The sequence below is a fragment of the Sphaerodactylus townsendi genome, linkage group LG04 (assembly GCF_021028975.2).
Source record: "Sphaerodactylus townsendi isolate TG3544 linkage group LG04, MPM_Stown_v2.3, whole genome shotgun sequence".
Classification (NCBI taxonomy): Eukaryota; Metazoa; Chordata; class Lepidosauria; order Squamata; family Sphaerodactylidae; genus Sphaerodactylus; species Sphaerodactylus townsendi.
This window is the reverse complement of record NC_059428.1, coordinates 51,063,340-51,086,330: the sequence shown is the minus strand read 5'-3', so window position 1 is coordinate 51,086,330 and position 22,991 is coordinate 51,063,340. Positions and strand designations below refer to the sequence as shown.

The following is a 22,991-nucleotide window of genomic DNA, read 5'->3' as shown; positions in this document are numbered from 1 at the left end:
GGATCCAGTGCTGTGTTTATCAACAAATTCCTTATAGCTGTCTGTTTCAGACTTCATGGAGCTAATTTTTCTACCAAAAATGTATGATTATATCTTTAAGCCACTGAGATAACCATCTCCTTGCAGCTGTTATTTATCATGAGGAGCATCATGAAGGTCCAGTAAACACATGGGCAGTTGTAGCGCTCCAGATACTCTGTTTATGTTCTCAAGAGATACCAACTAAAAAGTATCCATTCAGCCTTCACTAATGGAAGCCTCAGGAACATTCAGAACTTCTGTAGATAACAATAACTAAATTAGGTTGGATAAAGAGTGATTTTATCTGCAAAGTGTTTAGCAAATTGATCACAGTGAGTTTCTGAAATATCAGCTATTTTCTCCCAAGGGCCTAGATGCAACAACCTCTTACAATGTGAAGATCTGTGTGGAGGAGAAACAGAAACGTTCAGAAGGAGAAACATGCTGTTTCCTGAGGATTTATTTTCCATTTTTCCAAGGGAAAACTTGGAAATTTTGGGGAGCACTGAAGAAACTCCTATGAAACGTCTTCCCTTTTGGAATGAGTGAAATGTTTTTATGACAAGATTGTGCTCATTCAGAATGTGCAGCATGAATATTTTTATTTAAGACAATCTACAGCATTAGATAATTATAAATTTGATATATGCTACTGACATGTACCACATATTTGGAAGCATATTTGGAAGCATAGTTTTAATTTTAAGCATTACTAATATTGTCCACAATTGATTTGTTATATAATGTATATGGTGACAATACACTATTGAAGTATGCAATGTTTTCAATGTCATAAAGTTTAACTCACTATCTTAAAATAGTATCCCTAAGGACTGTTTCTTTTCTTTATTTCTGTTTGGATTTTCAGCTCTACCACCACCCCTCACTTGTCTCTCAGATGCCAAAAACTGAGACAAGTGTGCTAAGGTAGCATAAGTTATAGCAGTAGTTCACATGCATCTCTCCCCTCGTGGTATTGGATATATTTGTCATTTTTCCTGTGGAAAACTAAAGCATTTATATGTTTAATTTTCATAAATATATAAAAATGTCACAATACATTTTATATAAGTTCTAAATTATGCATTTTATGTTGTCAAACTACTAAAATAAGTCTAGATTTTATAAGAAAGTATTACATATATTATTATTGTTATTGTTATTGTTATTAATTCATTCAATTTGGTATACCGCCCAAGCCCCGGAGGGCTCTGGGCAGTGTACAACATCAACATAAAATACAATAACAAGAGAGGAGAGTAAATAACAACCAATAAATACCTAACATTAAGAAAGCCCCATAAACTCTAAAATACTAATTTAATTTAAAACAGCGATTGCTACATGAAATTGGCATCCCGCAAAACCCTTACTTAAAAATCCTCCTAACGAGGGAAGAGGGAAGGCACGGTGGGTCCCAAAGAACAGACGGGGCACAATTCAGCAACTGGTCTCTCCAAAGGCCTGGTGGAACAACTCAGTCTTACAGTCCCTGCAGAAATCGCCAAGATCCCGCAGGGCCCGGACAGGGCCCTGGAGGGAGTGTGTTCCACCAGGCCAGGACCAGAGCCGTAAAGGCCCTGGCCCGAGTGGAGGCCAGTCGCATCATCGAGGGGCCAGGGACTTCCAGTAGATTAGCCTCTGCCGAACGCAGAGGCCGAGTAGGGACATATGGGGTAATGCGGTCCCGAAGGTACGAAAGCCAGCATGGTATATGGGTTAAAAGTGGCTGGATTCTAATCTGAAGAACTGGATTTGGTTCCTCACTCTGCCACATGAAGCCTGCTTGGTGACCTTGGGCCAGTCACAATTCCTTCAGATTAGAACTTCTCTTGATATACCACCTTCTTACTGCCTAATAGCCTAGCAAAGCTGACTGAATCACAGTTCTCTCAGAACTCTTTCAGTCCACACAGACAATGGCAAACTACCTCCAAAGTTCTCTTACCTTGTATATAAGGTTACCTTAAGTCAGCTGTGACTTGACGGGACACATACCCGCACATTATATATATTTTAATCCTGTCCCATGAAATTTCAGGTTTTTTTTCCATTTTTCCTTTTTACAAAAGGTCCAGAAATTTTATATCTCTAGGGATTAAGAGATAAAAATAAGGTCAAGGCTGATGGACTAAGTAAAGTAAAAAAAGTTTTGAAAAGTTAAAATATTAGTTAAAATTCACAGGTAAATATGTAATATATAATATGCTAATAAATTACTAGGTTATAACTAGCAATAGTTATTTAGTTAAAATATGTAAATAAACAATTACATTTATTTACATATTTTTAACTATGTAAAATGAGCCAGTGTGGTATAATAGTTAATCTCTAATCTGGAGAACAGGACTCTAATCTGGAAAACTGACTTTGATTCCCCTCTGTTCCACATGAGTGGTAGATTCTAATCTGGAGAACCAGGTTTGTTTACCCACTCCTACACATGAAGACTCCTGTGTGACCTTGGGCTAGTCACAGTTCTTCAGAACTTTCTCAGCCCTACCAATCTCACAAGGTGTCTGTTGTGGGGAAAGGAAGGGAAAGGAGTTTGTAAGCCACCTTGAGTCTCCTTACAGAAAAGAAAAACAGAGCATAAAAACCAACTCTTCTTCTTCTAAATAACTATTGCTATTTAGGAGAACTTAGTATCCCCATTCCCATATTATTATCCTGACCTATTTCAGAACAGCTCCATCTCCTGAGCATCCAGAGACAACGAGGCATTCAAGACCACACCAAAATTTCAGGCTTGATCCTTCAAGGAAATATAACCAAACCCAAAGCCAGAGTGTGACCTGCTATATTCATCAGCCATTGTGCCAACTGAGACATATCCATGGCGGTTATAACAACCACAAGATCTTGAGTTGCTCCAGACAGCAAGGATTTAGTGTGGCTACTAAAGTCCCTCAAAACCCACAGTCTGGGGAACTCTTGCATCAATGCCAAGACTGACTCAGTCAGCTCTGCTAGGCTATTAGGCAGTAAGAAGGTGGCATATCAAGAGAATCCCAGTTTTGTCTCAGAATATTGTCAAGGGCTAACCAGTACTTAGTAATCTATGAGGACTCAGCTTTGCCAATGGCTCTGGAAACCAGTACTCAAATGTTACTGCTAACAATGTACTTTGTACTCAAAATACGCACATCTCAGTTCAGTTATGAAAGGCACATGTACGTTTTACAGCTCTTCCTTTTATAACAGTTGAAAGCCACAGCCAGGAAAGGATCAGGTCCTGGCTTGCAAATATTTTTAAAGAAAAGCTATGTATTTACACGTGTGCGTGGTGGAAATCTGATTTAAAACACAGACCATGTGCTATATATGCATGCATCAGAACCTAGGTGCACAGTAAGAAGTATCTCTAAAAGCATCATCTAAGGCCAAACTCAGCCAAAGACTGGTCCTGCCCCAATGTTTTTAGCATCTTTTTTTAATGTTGCACATGAATGAACAATCAATGCTCCACCACAACAGAAACCGGAAGAGTAAAAAATATTACTCTCTTACAGAGTTGAATTCCCTGCCAGGATTATGTAGGCGTTGTTGTCTGTTTTGCAGGGCAGAAATCAATATTCCCGCCTCTTCTCCTTCTGTTATTTCACCTTGAGATACTTGTGCTCAGACAGATGAGTTCTGAATCTTATTCCCGGCTACTACAACTTCTGTCCTCCCAACAATTCACAGGGTCACAGATGTTCATGGCGCATCAGCTTGCTTGTAATTTGCTTCCCAGCTCTCTAAACAAAACACCATTAGCACTTCAGCTACACTTACTGTCTCTGCACATCACAGATCTACAACTAGCTGGCTGTGTCTGTGTTCCTGTACTCTCTATCCCAATCACCCAATCCATTTTGTGACCTGATATCAGCTTTCCTTGCGATGCTCCTTCTTTCCCTCCTTATCCAGACTCTTCCATTAAGCACCAATTACACACACTTTACCAGGTCACAAGTTCATTACTCTCTTATTTACCACCCCCTGTCTCTTTCTGCACTCATTTGCTTGAGACTGGACCTGAATGAAAACTGCCTAGGTAGTGTGCAGACCACTTAACTCTGTCCCACTTAAACCTGTTACCTTGCTTTTTGGGCTTGGTAACAGGCAGGAATGTAACAAGTAGTCTTCCCCCTCCTTTTTCCATGATGGAATAACCTGCACTTGTTTCATTTCTGCCTGTCATGCTGCAGATAGGGAAACAGACTTTCTATAAGCAGGATACAAGCATATGCTAAACTTCACTATTCACTCTATCAAACCTTTACCTTTCCCATTCACATCTGTGTTCTCTGTGATCCTAAGCTCACTTATCTGGAAGCACTTTCTTCTGGGATCCTTGAGATTCAGCTCTCAGTGACTATGACTGAGAACAGGATACCGGTCTGTACATATTCTGTAGACTTGGGTAGAGTATCTGACATTATGTTAGCATTTTCTAGCTATAAGTAGCAGCAGCAGCAAAACACAAGCAAAGTTAGTTAGGAGGAAAGTGAATATTTCATGAGGAGAGGAATATCTACTCCTTTAGCTAAAGGTAACTGTTCTTCATGTTTGGATCTAAAAGTTTAGACGTTCAGATTCCCATATTCTACCTGTGCTAGCAAGCAGCAAAGTGGTTACAAAACTAAGATACCTCTCTCATTAAAGCCTCTGTCATTTCAAAGGTCCTACAACATACACTGCATTAAAACAGTATCTCCCAAGACATTTTTGAGGAAGTAACAAGTGTTTACATTCCCATTAGACTTTCCTCCATAAAGCCACCCAATGTCATTCCTGAAAAGCCTTTCTCATCTATTAGCAATCTTTCCACAGGGTTCCAGTGATGCACTGATGACCCTACACTTGGAAATGAGTGCCATTAATTAATCCATAAATTGGTGTGCTAGCAAAGTTCAGCAATCTAATTTAAGCTGTGTATCCTGTCATGGACCAAGAGTAACACATATGTTGCTCCTGCATGGGGATGTTCCCCAATTCTGCTCTCATTGCCACTGTGAATGAAAAGGCATTTGAGCTGCAATGGTGTTCCACACAGAGATTTACACCATGCCTTTCCCTCCCACCCACCATTACCTGGTTTTTGCCATTTAAAAATTTGTTAGTTTGCATATTGCTATAGCCTTTTCACCATTAAAGAAGACAGCAAAAAGCCCACCACAGGTAACGTTTGATGTGAGGAGGTGTCAAAATCCACACCTTCCCCTCCACATTTTCCCCAAAACAGTTTCCATACAATATTCCCCAAAGATAAAACTAAAATAAGTTTGATTAAATCACATTAGAGCTGTGAAAAACCTGACAGTTGTTTAAGACATGATGGTGTGCAGAGCCTAAAATTAAATCCATTGCCATTGAGGGTGGATAGGAAAATGCAGAGAGAAATCATACAGTACAAATGTGCCTACTGATGTCATTAGCTATTGATTTCAGTGGGTTTATACTGTAGTAACGCTGCTCAGGATTGAACGGTAAGTTTCAGGCAAAGTGAAAAATAATGCTTTTGAGCTATAATCTCCTAGCAGATCTAGAACTGACCTATTTTACAGATTCTCTCTCTACACTGTATCGCTAAGACTATTCTCAGAGGAAAATGAATTTATATCTTCTCTGTTAAACCAAGACATCATTCCTTTGGAATTCAGAAATTCTCCAACGGCTTAATAACTCAAATTATCATGTGTCCTAAGCCTCTATATTTTCTCTCATGTTATTCAACTGAAATCTTTTTCTGCCTGACAATGTGGCCCTTATAGAGGAAGATAAGGTAACAGAAAAGTTTAGGACAACTAAGGAAAGCAAGAAGTGAGTTGTACCACACACAAGACACATCGCAAGGTGCTTGAGATGAGAAGGAACTTGTATTCTTTTAATGTGTGAAGGGTTGACTCAGTCAAATTTACACAGAAAACTCTTAAAATTTGTGTTGGAGAGATGAATTTAGGGATGCTATTTGGAGATGCCCATCTCCAAATCTTGTAGCAGCATTTCCATCTTGTTTATCTTGCCTAAGCCTTCTCTTTCTTATTGTGCTTCACTGCACCTCTTCCACTGCCTCTTGCCTTTTTACTGTTCCTTCTCTTTGATCCCAAAAATTCCCTTTACTTATTCTAGTTTCAAGTTATTGTTTAATAAGTTACTTAAAGACTACTGCTTTTCTGTCCAATGAAACAATGATACAGTTCAGTAACTCAAAATGTAGCTTAAGTGCTTTAAGTCGTGTATGAATTGCAGTGAGAATAAGTAAAGAAAAATGAGACTTCAGATCTATCCCTACTTCAGGTGAATCGCATCAGTTAACAAGAGGACACCACATAATGCTCCAGCTATCTTTATGTACCAGGGGCCATCCCTATTTTCTGGTGCCTTGGGTTCCTAGGCAATGTTCTGGAGACACATGATGCAATAGTAACCTTAGTGAAGCTACACAGGTTTCAGTCAAGTTAGTTCCTGGATGGAATCTTCCTGATAACCCTTCATATGTTGCCTTGGGTTCCATAATGTAAAAAGATGGATTACTATAACAAATACTTGACCCTGGTAAGTTAACTTTCTCTAGTATTTACATATTTTGCCACTGGCAGAGATGTTGGGGATGGTTAAAAAAATGATGTGAACTTATATGTACTATCATTGTTCCTGTTTCAACCCCTCCCCAAATTTAGACATTCAACCTTTGAAAAGGAAGTACTGACACTTTCTGACTTTAGCATACAGTTGTGTCAACATACACACATAAGCACAGATTGCTAATTCACTGATTTCCTTCCATCTTACCTATAACAACTTATTCAATAAATGAAGGTGTCTTTTGCACCTAGTGGTGGAGGAAAATGCCATCAAGTCATAGCCAACTTATAGTGACCCTGTAGGGCTTTCAAGGCAAAAGATGGACAGTCATGGTCATCAATTGCCTGCCTCTATGTGGCAACCCTGATATTCCATCAAAGTACTAACCAGGCTGACACTGCTTAGACTCTGAGACCTGATGAGATCGGGCTAGCCAGACCATCCACACCAGTGCCTGTGGAACCTGGTGTATAATAAATACAACCAGATCCTTTGTTGTATGTGGTACAACTTCATGTTTTGGGAAGGAATAGTTTTAGTCAGTACACTACTATATCCTGCAGTGTATCCAGAGCTCAAAGCACAGGCCTTTGCAAAATAAATGGATACAATGGCCTGTCGTGTTCTTAATGCTGCCACATGGCTAGGTACCTTGCTCTGGGGTTTCCCTTGCGGTTCCCCATTCTGAAGGAGCTTCCCACTGTAAAGCTTCATCTGTTTTGGCCACCGGTAACTTTCTCCTGTGTCTAAGTGACCTTCCCACCTTCTTTTGGAAAAGGGGGGCTTTGGCCTAACAAAAATTTAAGAGATTTCACTGGTCTGATTAATTTTCAATTGACCAGCAGCCTGAAAAAAAACAAAGAGTAGTGTGGCCAGAAGAGCAGTTGGGTGGGAGGGTGGGGGAAGGCAGAGAGGAGCAACAAAATTTGGAAAAAGAATAATGCACTGTTTAGTTTTGCAGAGAAAGTGAAGTGACAAGAAATGTTGCATTTTGCCCGCATTCGAAAGCCACACGCCTCTCTGATGTGCTGCACAGTGGCTTTGGAAGAGGCAAAAATGTTGTGTAATGAAAAGTCTACGGTGAAGAGAAAGTGAGCTTGCTGCGAGGCAGAGCACAAGTGTGTAACTGACTTCAGCAAAGTATGTATAAGGCATGGCAGCCAGGTGATAATCCTTGGTGTGAATATAAACTCCAGCCTATGTAGTGTGATGAACTATGTCCACTGCCAACCTGTATTGCAATCCAAACTTTTCACTAATGAGGTTCATGAGCAAATTATGTGTAATCTGATGCTGCTACCACCATGTGTACCCACGTGATACAAACTGAATGCCAACTTGCTATCAAAATTTTATATTTTGGGGGTGGGCAGTATAATAAGTAAGTAAGTAAGTAAGTAAGTAAGTAAGTAAGTAAGTAAGTAAGTAAGTAAGAAAGCAAGCAAGTAAGCAAGTAAGCAAGTAAGTAAATGTGAGTGAGTGAGTGAATAGATAAATAAATAAATAAAATGACATCAGGCCAGAAAATGTAGTAATGTCACTCACTCTTTAGCAATACTTCACTTTGCTCATTCATCCTTTTGGCTGAGGTCCAAGCAGAGATACATCAGAAAGAAGAAGAGCTTGTGTTTGAATTGGGAAGCCTTTCAAGCAAACAATGCAGTTTTTCATTAGTAGAATGATGTTCTAACAGTTACCAGTATAGTTGAAACTGTCACCTCTAAATATGAGATGAAATGCTTGCCAGTTATGTTTGCACTGCAGACCTTTGGAGTACAAAACTGCGGGGGGTATTAGTGCCTGGACTCTTGACAAATGGTTCTTGTAAGGATTATGAGAAGACTGCCTTAAAATAAATAAATAAAGTAATTGCTTCCGTTGGGTCATAGTGGGTATGGTTATGCCAGAATAGATTCACTATGCCAGGCTATCCAGAGCTCTTCCCAGCACACAGAAATTGAGAAGCAATTCCACCTTGTGATATACCTCAGAAATAAATCTTCTAGGAGTTCCTTGGAGAGAAAGAAATGCGAAGAGCTATGACAGCACAGACAAGGCTACACATATTTTCATACCTCCTGACTGGAAAGCAGAAAAAAAAAGTTCTAAAAGGGAACACAGAAGCATTTCTGCTTAGAGCTAATCTACTTATTACATGTATATAAAAAGAGGTATAAATAGAGGTAGCAGAGTTCTAAACTAAAGTACTTCAAACTGCAGAGGAGAGGTCATATTTTTCAGGCAGTTACATCAAGCAGAGACCTACACAGACGTTTCTCCATGATGTATTTGAGACTCAAATTTTGAGTACTCATTATATGAAGGACATCATTTTTAACAAAGAAGAAACATTCAGAAACACAACTTTTCTACCTGTTATGTGAACTGATGGTTTGCCACCTGAGCATTCTACTGTCTTACTCTGCATGAATGCCATGTAGAGACTTTGCGATATAAAACTTAAGTATTCAGCCTCTGCCAGCCTCCTGTATGTCCAAATTCGTCCCTTTCCCTGAGTCTGTTCCAAAGGAGTCTTGTTTCCCAGCACTCACAAGATGAGTGACCAGAACGAAACAGTAAGAGACTGAATCATTACAGTAGTGTTTTCCTTGCTTTTGTTCAGGGGTATGCACAAAGGGGGTAAATAAACACTGGGGCTGACACATCATCATCCCCTATGGATGAGTCATCTCTTACCCAATTTCCAGCTTGTCTAAATGCTATACTAATTCTGGTATGAGTTAAATGAAGCAAAGGACAGACAGACATATCCAGGATTCCTTCTCTAGAGAACTATGTTATCACATAGTAATGAGTCAAGTAGAAAGACTCAAGTAGGGTTTCTTCTTGTCTACTGAGACTAAGGCCCGTTCCACACACGCAAAATAATGCGTTTTCAAACCACTTTCACAACTGTTTGCAAGTGGATTTTGCCATTCCGCACAGCTTCAAAGAGCACTGAAAGCAGTTTGAAAGTGCATTATTCTGCATGTGCGGAATGAGCCTTACAGTCATTCTCTGCCACTTATAGAATCACCACAGAGGACAACGGAGTAGATGGACATCAGAGAAACAGTACAGGTTATATATATATATATATGGCAAATATGATACCTGATTAGTTTCCCAAATCCCAAAATAAAGGACTGAGAGAAGCTCCATGTATACCTGAGATTATACAACATGATAACCAATAACGTGTCAGTCTCGCTGTTAACTATCAGCTTTCAAATGCCAATCATGTTGCACAGTTCCCTTCATCCCATCCTGTTACACATACCCCAGATGCATCTAGAGAACTGCAAATAGCTTCTGGTTATTTTCCTGAAAGTGCATGCTATTAATTATGGTATATGCACACAAACACACAGAATAGTACCTGGTGACTGTTACATAACTCTGAACCACTCCCCATTCTCCATTCACCCACAGGCTGTGCCCCTATACCTACATTTGTGGATCTACCTATTAGGACAAACAGTCACTCCACAATCTGTGCTCCATGAGCATCGGGTGTCAGATTCCAGTCAACACCAACAACCTTCACTGGCACTGAAAGTTATAAGTTACAGACTATTGCACTTTAAGTCACTCATCGCAACTGAGAGAAACCTGGCTACCTCTACCATTGTTTGAGAATGCTGATTGCCTAGAAGATGGTGTGCTATTTCCCCAGTAGTAAAAAGGTACCCCTCTTAAGCAGAGGTCTTATGAATATTCTACATAGGGGTACATAAAACTGGAGAAGCATGTGCTCTGTGGTTTCAGGTTTTCTCAATGTACAAGGGCAGAGTCTTTCACTATGAGATATTAGCAGATACCTACCCTGCAGAGTGGCTAAAGGGAGGATATTAAGGCGGGTCAACATAAAGGAGCTTAGATTTTATTCTTGAACAACCACCCATGTTGTATGACAAACTGCTTTGAAAACTGAAGATCGTTTCAAAGTAGTTTGAGATATGAGGTGTAGTCAGCTTTCAAGGACCAATTGGCTTGCTCAAGCCCTTTGCACGATCCTAACAAGGATCAGATCCTTGGTCCTATATTTCAAGGCCTTATTTTTCAAAAGGTAATTATTCGCCCTTTATTTTGTTCATAGTATTTTACTTGCATTAAGAATGGCTTAAACTCTAAGAATTATGTGTTTGTCATGTTTTCTGCATCCTAGAGAAACAAGAGGATGTACCTTGCTTCTTTATTTCTGGTTTGAACTTTTATTAGTACTTAGAAAACTTTAGTTCACAAAAAACATATGGGAAAAATCACAAAAAGAAACAAAGTACATTTTTCATAAAAACTACCAGTTCTGTCTGAACCATGTTACTACTAAAAAAAATTACCTCTTGCTGTTTAACAACATAAGTAAAACTGGATCTTTAAAGTTACTACTAATAAAAGTCGCACTTTCTCAATTGGATCTTATTTTAACAATCCCTAACCTCCAAAACCACTAATCATCAATTTATTTTTCTTGTTTTGTCTAAATTCTATATCAAGGGTTTCCATTTGTCCAAAAATTTGTACCTTGCTTATTGTATAAGAATGCCGAAACCCACTGATTTCAGAAGAACTTCCATAGGTAGGCCTCACAGTACATTAAGCTAAATAATGTAATCCAATTACTTTTATGTTCACTACACAATATAGGAACTCTGATCATGTACTATCAACTAGAGACTAAATATGAAATGTCATATTTTTATTGTCCAATTTTTTCGAGACTACAATAGGTTGTCCCAGGCTGTCATTTTTAATTCAAGAAATTAATCCTGGATCTTAAATGTCAAACTAATTGCAGTCACTGCTGAATACAGACATCCAATATTCTTTTTGGTACTTACAATGCTGTTCATAAAAGCAGCTGCTTTGTGAAACTGTGTACCATGAAACTTTCGTATTCTGTTATGTGAAAGAGTTTTATTTTTTGCCAAATATCCACAAGGATCATAGATGATGAACTGATATAACATGAACATGTCATCTTCATTATGGTCTCAATCATTCAAATTGCTATATTTTAACTTTTTAAACAGCTCTCTTTCAAACAAACTATTAATTGTAAGCATGCTGTAAGAGTTTTTAGAGCAATGCACAGGGTAATGAAAAGTGACTGCATAATGAGACTGATTTTAACATAGTTCAACTCAATGAAAGCATACCAATGAACAAATTCTAAACAAATAGAATTTAAAACAATCAGATATGAAGAGGCTCTTATGTAGGATGCATCCTTGTTTTCCCTTTTCATTGGCATTTTCCCCATGGACAAAATTTCCTGGGATAGACCTGGGATCATATATCCCAGGGTGTTTTTATCCCGGTTTCTCTCTTCGCATGGCTGCCCATCACCATGTTCAGGCCAGGAGGAAGAACTCCAGTGAATTATGCACGAGCCCCCGGTTTATTTTCCACATGGACGTTTACATCATTTACGTAGTTTGTGTATCTTTACATAGTTCACAAAGATTCCTTTTTTCTGATGTTCTGATTGGCTGCAGCTAAGGGGCAGGGAGAGCAGGCGGCAAAGCCAGAAAAATAAACCGGCCCATCTCATGCGATATTTGCATGGGAGCGGACAGACACAGGCTTTTTCAAAAGAACCACCAATTTTGTCGGTTTTTGAAAGCTGCGGGAAAAGGCAAATCTCACAGGACGGGTCCGAGTGAGACCCAGAAGCCATGCAGAAGTCATGGCCAACCAGAATGGTTCACTTCCTTAACACAGGATATACTGGCCGTGGGGAAAACGCCAGTTGAGATGTATACTGCAACCCTAAACAGAGTTATACCCAGTAGACTTACGGCCCAATTCAGAAGGGGGGAATTGAATCTTGGATGTATTGCAGGCTCACGCCAGTTGATCTACCCTCTCCGGGGCACTTACCCTGACGGAGGGGTAAAAACGTTGACAGGTAAATACCATGGTGCTCTGGGATGCCTGCAGTGCTCCAGAATGCTTCCGCACTAAAGATGGGCCCATTGGCACAGCAGGGGCAGGCCGGAGGCATTCTCAGGGGTGGAGCCTGGATCTTGGATTTACGCCACCTGAAAGGGTGGCATAACTCCATTCAGACTTATGGAGGGCTTTCAGGCAGCTGGGGGGGGGGGGCTTCTTTTTTCTTTTTTTTTGCTGCATCCCCTGCAACATGAAAGCTATCTGGAGGAAGCATGGTGACAGGGTGGTCTCCAGCCGCACCAGCCTCTGTTAGAAGTGTGTAGCTTTGATTAGGGTCAATAACAAAACCATGCAGAGGCTAAACAAGACAGCACATATTAGCCAATTTGTGCAAATTAAGTAGAATACTTTTTGGTGTTATTCTGTTCTTGTATTACAGTCTATTAAATGAAATTATGTATCTTATTACTCATTGAATTTATACAATAATTAAATATTACAACAGCCATGTAATTTTACTTGCAAAGTGGATATATAACATAATAAATATAGCAGCTTATAAACACAGCAAATATAGCAGCTTATAAACACAGCAAAACACAGTTTGTCAAGTACATCAAATCAACATGCTCATAATCCGAAACAATTTTAGTTCAATCATAACAATCTAACCCAAAGTCTGCATAGAATTCAAAAGTAAACAGAGACAGGTATATGTCTCCAATATATACAAATATGACAAACATGAACATATCTAACATAAAATCTGAATAGAATTCAAAAGCGAAGAGGAGCAAGTATATGTTTCCAATACACAGGACTGCAAAAAGCATGTGCAGAAACATAAACAGATTCCGGGAAGATTAAGAGCTCCATGCAGAGGTTGGGGCCCCATATCTGCTGGTGGAAGTGGCACACGGTAATGCCTGCAGATTTGTCCTCCCTGGAGTGCTTACCCTGATGGAGGGACAATAGAGGCATAGCTAGACCAGAGTGCGCCCGGTGCACTCTGGCTTTTTTGGCCCCCCCCCCCGCCGGGGGGCACAGGGGGGTGCCGTGGGGGGAGGGAGGGCCCAGGGGAAGGGGGGGATTTTTCTGCCTCCCACGTGACTAGAAATGGTGCGCCCAGTGCGTTGCGCACCCCCCCACCCCCTGGTGGCAAGGCCGCTGGCATGTACTACCACTGCCCCCTCTGGCACTGGGACACAGCACTGCACGTCAGATGCGGAGCAAGATGGAACTGCGCCCAGGGCATGTGTGTGCATCGTGCGCAACTTCCCCCACTCCCTTGAAACTATGCTACTGCTGGACACGGCATCAGCAACCCAGCACCCTTTCCTCCAGTGCAGGGGCTGGTTGAGAACGAACTGGCTTTAATCAGCTCCTTCCCAGTCATTCGCAGCATTATGCTAGCAGCCTGGACTTTACTCTTAAGGCACCTAAAAAGGTGCCATAAGTCTATTAAGCCCAATGGGAGCTTGTTGATAATGGGGAGGCATTTTGAATTTTTGAGCCTGCCACATCACTGGGAAGTCTCCCTGGTAGCAGTGGTGGGCATGGTCACAGCCACACACTCAGCTCTTGAGTGAGGTTGTAAAGCCGTTTCAAGTCCTAAAGGGACAGTATATGTACTTCTTCTATATTTTCTATTTTGAGGGAGCTTTCAATCCTTCTAAGCAGAAAGTCAAATACTTGTGACAATTCCTAAATCAGCTTCTCCAGTCTCAAGGAAATAAACCTATTTTCCAGAGACCACAGCCTCCTATGTGGATATGCTCTCCAGGAACACAGAATACCATGAAGGTCTTCTATGGTGTCCAATATGAGTGTGTTGATTTGATGTGTTCGACAAACATAGATTTGCTGCATTTATAAATTGCTGTATTGATCATGCTATGTCTATTTTGTAAGTAAAATTACATGGTGGTTGTAGTATTTAATTATTATATAAATTCAGTGAGTAATAAGATACATAATTTCATTTATTTTAAGAGCAATATAATGCCAGAAAGTGTTCTCCTTTTGCATATTGGCTTGTACATGCTATCTTGTTGAGGCTCTACGTGGTTTTAATATTGTTTTGAGACTTGTCATCCATGTTACCTAACAGTTGTTAAGCTTTGCTTAGGATAGTACAGCTAGTGACGTAGAGGAATAATCAACAGACAAAGAAATTCTTTTAAAAAGCCTATGAGGGAGCCTAGCTACCTGTTAAAACTGTTGCCCCATAAGCTGGAAACCAACATTAACAAAGGAATTAAGAAGAAATGAAAAAGGTTTATTCAAGAAAGACCAAAAGGTTGCCACATAGAAGATACAAAAAACCCTGACTAACAAATGGACGATAATAGGTAGTTGCTCCTGAAAAGTCCATTTTGCCTACAAGGTTGAGGCCTCTTCTGCTAGATTTAAACTATTCTCAATTTTATGCTCAGATCCTTTGGGATGGCCTGAACACATGAACCTTCTTTACACTGAATCAGAACCTTGGCCTATTGAAGCCAGTATTGTTTGCACTGACTGGCAACAGCTTGTTCTTAGGGTCTTTCACATAAGGTGCTGTCTAGTGCTTTTAACTGGAAATGGCAGGAACTGAATCTTGAATCTTCTGCATGCAAAGAAAGAAGCTCTACCAGTGCCACGGCCCCTCTTCCCTCCTGTCAGAGGACATCTTTAGGGCTTCCTCTCTTGCATTACAGAGCAAGAGATGCAGGGCAATCCTCTTCAGGAGGGTGTTTAGCAACTGATGTTTACTGCTGATCACAGTTTACTGCTGTCTTGAACAGATATCTGTTGGTTTACTGATGATGCCAGTTCCATTTCTTTCCACCCTCACTTCAGCCACCTTTTAAGAAATGCTAATAGAGGTAGAAAGAGACAATGGAGTGGGTCAAGCTCCTCCTTTCCTCACCCCCTTTCCAAGAAGTGATCAGAGATTTAGAGGTTCCAAAATGCTAGAAAGGACTTCAGGGGGGAGAAAAACTCCTGGAGGCTTCAAAAATAGGTTGTTGGAACCAGGCTGGCCTACTCGGTGGAGAAAAGTAATGACTAAAACTTCTGGGAGCAAGGAGGAAGGTCTCTTTCCTCTTTTTTTGCTGGGTCGTTCTGGGGAGACAAAGCTCTCATCTGAGGTATGGAGAAGGCAGCCATTTTGATCACCTGCTGTCCCAGGTTGGTGCAGAAAAGTTCCAGGTAATGGGAACTCTGCAGAGATCTCTAACAGTCAAGTGTTCTAAAAGGTATACTTTCAAATATTTTCTTTTTAATAGAGGTTCTCTGGTAGAGGTTCTCTGTACCACTTAGACCTCCACTGTCTTGAAAACACAATTATAAAAAGGGGGTGCCAGGAGGGGAAATGCTGACAGTTGCCAAGTGGCTATTTCTCCAGGGGCCCATCAGTCAGTAAATTGTCCCTATGGTGCCCAGGAGTGGGGAAGTGGGAAACACCAAGGCAAGGCCCAGACTTGGGAAAGGAAATTGGGGAGTTCTGACCCTCCCAGTTCGGACTCGTCCAAAGGTCAGGTGGTGGGAGCGGTTAACTGAGAGAGAGATAGGAAGAGACAGAAGCCCCTTCAGGAGGAATTGGAAACCCCATGAAAGAGTTCTGCCACAGCAACCAACTGTTGTGAGCTGTGATCCAATAAGTCCCTGATTCCAGTCTCAACTATCAACTCACTAGATAGCCTTAGGCAATTTGTAATTCTTCTGGTCCTACTTTAAATGCCTTGAACATGATTTAAAAAACTGTGAAACTAGTTTTGAAAGTCCAAAAAGGCTTTATATGAGTTTTAAATTTTAACTCCCCACTGGACCTCATGGAGCACAAAAACTGTTTTTGAAATGGAAAGGTTTCAAAACATGGGGCACTGAGCCAAAGAACGCCCCCCCCTGCAAAAAACACAAATCAAATAAGTTAATTGTTCTACTAAGCATGCTCAAGCCCTTCAAGTGACCTTCAACAGCTCTTAGGAACCTGGTCTATGGATGCACCAGGAAATACTAAGACCATTTAGTGAGCAGTGGAAAAGACAAGATTGCCACATTTTCATCAGACATTTCTGTATAATGGTTTCACACTGCACTGTAAACCCAAACATTTTTTAAAGTGCGTAAGAAGCAAGATAACAGCTATCATATAATGTAACAGAACCTGGAAAGATCTTTATTAATATTTTGATGAATCTTAGTAAGGCTTCAGCATTGCTATCAAACAAAAATGTGCAACGGTGCTAAATCTGTAGTTATAAAAACAGAGAAACATTTCAAGGAACAGTGATAATTGGAGATTTCTAGCTAAAAGTACATAGCACACTTTGCTTGATGAGGATGTCTCCTGGGTCTATCTGAAGAACTCTAAAGTTTCTACAGTCAATTGATTCTGCAAGCTCTGTGTGTGAAGCAGATAAAGCAATCTTGTCAGACATTCTTCATCTTGTGGCCAGGATGACAATTGTTTTTTGAGAATCTAACAGAAACTTTTAGCCCAATCCAGACAGTGGGGGGAGTTCTGTGAAGCCATTGCACCACCCCCAAAGGGGTTTCAGGCAGCACAAGGACGCTTCTGAATAGCTCTTAAAGCAAACAGGCTTACACTACAATTCCACATGGTGTAAGTCTATGGCAGGGGAGGGGTGGGGCTGTTCCTAAGCAGAAAGCTGGTTGAAGCTGACTAAGGTCAGCTCCATCCCTGGGAATACTCCTAGCCTGCCCCCAGTCATGCCTGTTTCCTCCATTATGCCAGCACGGCTCTGGAAGAGGCAGCCTCTTCCAGGTTGGGTGCTGTGGAATTCCATGACACCCACCCGCTGCCCAGTTTGCCCTTCCTGCCAGCATAGATGCAACTTATACCAGTGGGGGGCAAACCCATTGGCACAGGCTAAACCACTTCCAGGATATGCTCTGGTCTCCTCTCTAAATTGGGCTGCCTGGTATTACTTTTCTTTTTCAGGGAAGAGGGACAAAATTTTTGAAGGCATACATTTCGCAGAGGCTATACATTCCTCTATACATTCAATGAATTCTTTGAACATGGCTTTTTTGAAGAAGGAAAGCTTTGTCATACCTAGTCATAGGGAGTGTGGTCCAGTAATTTGAGAGCTTGATTTCAATCCCTCCTTCAAATCACAGCTCAGTCAGTTTGCTTGATAACAGCGGAGTCAATCATCCAGTGTCTTTACTCTTTAGCCTGGTGGGAAAGCCAACAGAAAACATAGATTGTATTGCTGGCTTGAATCAAGATTCATTTTGTCCAGCTACATACATACATTTTGTCCAGCTACATACATACAGGAAGCCCCCCCAAAATGGCACATTATAATAATAAAAATCCCTTGCTGTTTGCCCTCAGAATCTGGTATTCAAAGAAATACTACCTCTATATACACACCCATTAAAACAATTACAATCCATTGTCTATTGTCAAACTGTAAAATAAAACCACATCTACTCCATTGCTTTTAATTATTCTCCACCCCTGATCTTAGCAACTCACAGAGCAATCTTTAAAACTTGTTGCACCAATGCATAAGTTGCTTAAGACACGCATATAAACACAGATGCACAGCCAAAGTATCCTTTCTCTGCATCCAGTACAAATGTGAAATATGGTCTCTCCTACCTCATTTCAACATATGTCTACAATGTCAAGAAGCATAAAGGAAAAAAATCTGTTTCTGTTTTGAAATGTCATAGATAGACTGCACCACAGTAATGAGCCTACAGCCTGGAACTCACTGAGCCCTGGTTAAGTGTATCAATTCTCCAACTGGTGTTTGGGCCTTGCTCCAGACCCCACAGCAATATGGAAAAGCAAAATATTCTGTTCCTTAATATACTGTTTATATTATATCAAAGAAATATCCTCCTGATATAAAAAACTAGGGATGTTGTGCAAAAGAAGCACATTGCCGAAAAGGATGCATTCATCACACATGAATCATTAATGATACGCTTCTAGGAAAACCTTTTTTTTAAAGGAAAAGAAAGCACCAACAGATAATGTAATACACCTGATAGAGCAATAATCCTCACATGGCAAAATCTGATCTTTACACATCGAAAGTGAAATAACCGCTCTGACCTACTGTCAAGGTTAGAGGCTAAGGTGAGATGTTAATGGAAAGTTCAGGGCTCCACAACACATAATGGCTCTTTGGGGAACACTTTTAAAATGTTCTTTTCCTGTATAGCCTTCACTTGGAAAGTCTGATCTGAAAGCACAGTTTGTACAAACTGAAGTCACTGTCACATACCAGGCTTATGACAGAGCAGCAATCTTCTGATTGTTTGGGTTGAGGTATCTGGTTTACATTCCAGCGGATTGAAAGTGAGGATTGCTCATTGTTTGTTCCCTCCCAGGAGCTATTCCACATTCCTCCACTAGCCTCCTAGCATGACTCCAGCAGCACGCTAGTGTCAATCTTCGTGATGTTTTTCCCCAATGTGAAACTGGCCATAAGAGAAAGGGGAAAGTTACAGAACATCCAAAGAAGCTCAAATTAGGGAACAAGTATTTCAGGCACATACAACTAAAGCCTCTGATTCATTTTAAATAGCATAAATGAGGGGAACGCATTAGCAAAACAGTGTGCTGTTGCCATTCCAACCCGAGACTCTGCTCTAAATCAACAAACAAGTCAGCTAGGTGCAGCCTGAACGGATGCAAAATGTGTCAATCAACTGCAAACGAGAGGGATCTGAAATCAACACAGAATCTGCAATGAGAAGGAAGACCTCCGATGTAAGACTGAAACTGGAATCCCAAGTAGAACCCACAAAGATTTGGGATCACAAACAAAAATTTGCAAAATCCAGAGGAGAGCTCATGACTGCAATTTCAGAAGAAATTGGGGTGTACTGAATAACTGAACACACAGCACACAAACCAAAATAGAGGAAGGACTAAGATATAGGAAGTAATACACTTCCTTATAGTATCCATGTTGCCCCAAATTACTCAGTGGCAACCTCAAAGAACAGCATTCTCTGGAACCCTTCATTATGGATCCTCACGCTTTTCATAGAAAAGAAGGCTCCCAAAATACATTTTCTCCTCCTTGCCCCTCCCCACAAGCCACTCTCATTTACAGACCAGTCCCCACAGATCAATTCATGCCATCCAATCCACAAGCAAGCAGGCTGTAGAAAGCTGACTACAGAACAAACAACTTCAGTTAACTGAGGCAACTGAACTAAGCCAATGAATTTTTCCAAGAATCTAAGGAACAGGCAGAGGCAGAAAAGCCAGAATATAAGTGTGAATGACAAGCTGGGAGTGGTTGGACTTTCAGAAGTGAAAGCTTCAGACAAGATTTGAAGGAGTTCACCTCTGAGTTTCAGAGGGAAGAGATCTGTTTAGTGTTTGTGAAAGACATGTGGTTATGGCGGGAAGAGAGTATTGTGGGGCGAAAAGAGACCCTACTCTAGCCAGGAAGGGAATTTACTACAAGGAAGAGAAAAATTTCTAGTCCAGGTTCTCAGAGCAGAGCTAATTTATCTTCTGAACCGAATGGGAAGAACTGAGGAAACTAGCTTAGGAAGAGATTACGTCAGAGAAGGAACATTCTCTTGTCAGAGAAGGAAATCCCACGTCGTGGGCGGGGCTGAGGGAGGACAAAGTCTGTCAAGGCACTTAGCCTCTCCCTCGACCTGGCAGCAGGGATGCGTGGGGGCGGGGCCAAGAGAGATGGAAGTCTGAGCCTCCTGAGACTTCGTCCTCTCTGCCTCGGCCCTGGGGCGCCATGGGCAGGGCGGAGGGAGAAGTCTGAGGAGACTCCATGTCTTGTCAGACTTCATCCTCCCTTGGCTCAACCCTGCAGGTTGTGGGCAAGGCCATGGTAGGTGTAAGTCTGACGAGGCACGGAGCCTCCTCAGATTTCGTCCTCCCTGCTTCAACCCCGGTATGATGTTGGCAGGGCAAAGGGAGGGAGGGCGAACTCTGACAAGACACAGAGCCTGGTCAGACTTTGTCCTCCATCAGCCCCATGATGATGTGGGCAGGGCCGAGGGAGGAAAAGTCTGAACAGGCTCTCTCATTAGACTTCGTCCTCCCTTGGCCCCATCCACATCATCAAAGAGGATGATGTGGGGGGCAGGGGGATGGCCGAGTCCTCCCTCAGCCCCGGCCACATTGTCAAAGAGGATGGTATGGGCGGGGCTGGAGGCAGTCGAAGACTGATGAGGCTCCGTGACTCATCAGACTTCCGCCTCCCTCGGCCTGACTCTCTGGTCACATGACCAGAATGGTTAAGCCCAGGGAAACGGGGTACCCCATGTCCCTAGGCAGATATGCCTCTGGCTACTTCACGTGACTGATTAACGGTTTCAGCTTGTATTAGGAATGCATTATGGATGCATGTTCCTGACCAGAAACATCTTCTGACAGTAACAGGGACCCCTGACCCCAGTGAGCCACAGGAGAATAAAATCATCATAAATCCATCTGTAAATCAACATGTTTTTTTGCTTTGGCATCTATTGCAAGATAATTATACTGGAATGTGGAATGTTCTGCATCTAAATTAATATAGACCTTCTTCAGAACATCAACCAAAACTTGTTAAGGGCTGATTTACAGCTCATGCCTGAGACTTAGGTGGGAGGCTTTTCCTGCAGGGAACTGCCTTGCCTGAGGTGAGATTTGTGGATATTCCTGAGAGGACCTTTTTAGCTGCTGCTCCCAGGTTATGGACCCCCACCTCCCAAGAGGAGGCAGATGCCAGCTTCACAGGCCTTTGAGAGTAAGTGAAGACATTCCTGTTCTGTGCTATTCTTTGGGCTGGTTAATGAAATAAAAGAGAAAAGAAGAAAATAAAAAGACAGCCTATCAGTGGTGGCGAACCTTTGGCACTCCAGATGTAATGGACTACAATTCCCATCAGCCCCTGCCAGCATGGCCAATTGGCCATGCTGGTAGGGGCTGATGGGAATTGTCGTCCATAATATCTGGAGTGCCAAAGGTTCGCCACCACGGGCCTATCCTTACCTTACCACCCTTAATGCTGGCAATAGTTGTATGGACATATGTTTTGCCATTCCAACGTTTCCAATAAAATTCTCCCCATCAACACTTATCTTTATGAAGTGTTTGCAGTCTTTTAAAAATAAATTTGATTTGCCTACTGTCAGCATAGTTACCAAGATCCTTATTTTTTTCTAAGTATGCACACCTACACTTGCTGTCTTTGTTTGATACTGTCTGCATTAAATTAGGATGTTGCTTTAAAAAGATTTTAAGGAATGAAGGCATAATTGATGAATGGAAGTGCAAACAGACTGTATGATGGAGAAAACAAGGGATAGCTGAGAAATAGTGGTGCAGAGAGTTCTATGAGGTATAGAAAAAATCAAAGTAACAAAAATGAGGGACAAAATATAAGAAAAGTAGCTTGAAAGACTAGGGGAAAGATGGACAACTGAGAAAGGGGGATTCAGAGAGACATGAGTGGGAGTAATTTAGAGTTAGTGATACTGAGACTGAGAGAGTGAGAGGAATACCTGCTATGTCTCACAAGATAGAAAAAATTAACAGAATGTAGGTTAAATTAAGAAAATATCAGTTAAAATTCAAACTAAAAAACTCATGCAAAAGCAGCTTTCAAGGCAATTTAAGAAGGAGAAGTGTTTGGATTTATACCCCACCTTTCTCTCCTGTAAGTAGACTTAAAGTGGCTTTCAAGGTCCTTTCCCTTCCTCTCCCCACAACAGAAACCTTGTGAAGTAGGTGAGGCTGAGAGAGTTCTGAGGAACTGTGACTAGCCCAAGGTCACCCAGCAGGAATGTAGAAGTGCAGAAAAACATCTGGTTCACCAGATAAGCCTCTGCCACTCAGGTGGAGGAATGGAGAATCAAACCCAGTTCTCCAGATAAGAATCCACCTGCTCTTAACCACTACACCACACTGGCTCTTAAATTGTATGTGCATGCTGTAAACAAAGCTATACACCTCTTCCTGAAAGTTATTGAGTAGTCACTGAACATAATGGTCTGAGGTGGTTCTCAGAGGCCAGCAGAACATATCTGAGAATATGATATTCCTAGAGGAAGAGGAAGTTGCAGAGGCTTTCAGATGAGCAACAGTCAAATTTTCTGGCCACAGAAAGGAAAGTGGTAACCTCCTTCACTTCCTTTGTGGCTTTAACCTAAACCACAGCTTCTGCCTTTGGCTTAGGAGAATTTTCTATACATTTTGATAATCGTCAGCACATTTCAGCATGCACACTGTTATCTCACTAACCCCTTGGAAACTTCCTCTCTTTCTCACACCCCTGCACAATGCCTCCCTTCCACACCAGTGGTTGTCTCCAGGTTCCAGTAGCTTATTCCACAGATCTCCTTCCATTTTGTCTGCTAACCAAAACATTTTTTTTGTCCGCAAGCTATGACTTGCCCATCCCAGTCCTCTTTAGGTACAAAAAGGTGGCAGCTAAATTTACCATCAGTCAGATATACCTCCAGACAGCAGCTGAGATAATTAAGTGGTTATGAGTCAAAATAACCTAGTA

The 22,991-nt window shown here is 41.4% G+C and overlaps 1 protein-coding gene across 2 annotated transcripts in view; it reads right to left on the bottom strand.

Annotated features, from left to right (window-relative positions):
* BCL9 (BCL9 transcription coactivator) overlaps positions 1-22,991 on the bottom strand; it is a 115,533-nt gene that overhangs the window by 50,234 nt on the left and 42,308 nt on the right. For both annotated transcript variants that reach the window (XM_048495162.1, XM_048495166.1), the window contains exon 2: positions 17,552-17,674. The gene's annotated coding sequence lies outside the window, so the exon portion shown is untranslated. The remainder of the gene's footprint in view (positions 1-17,551; positions 17,675-22,991) is intronic.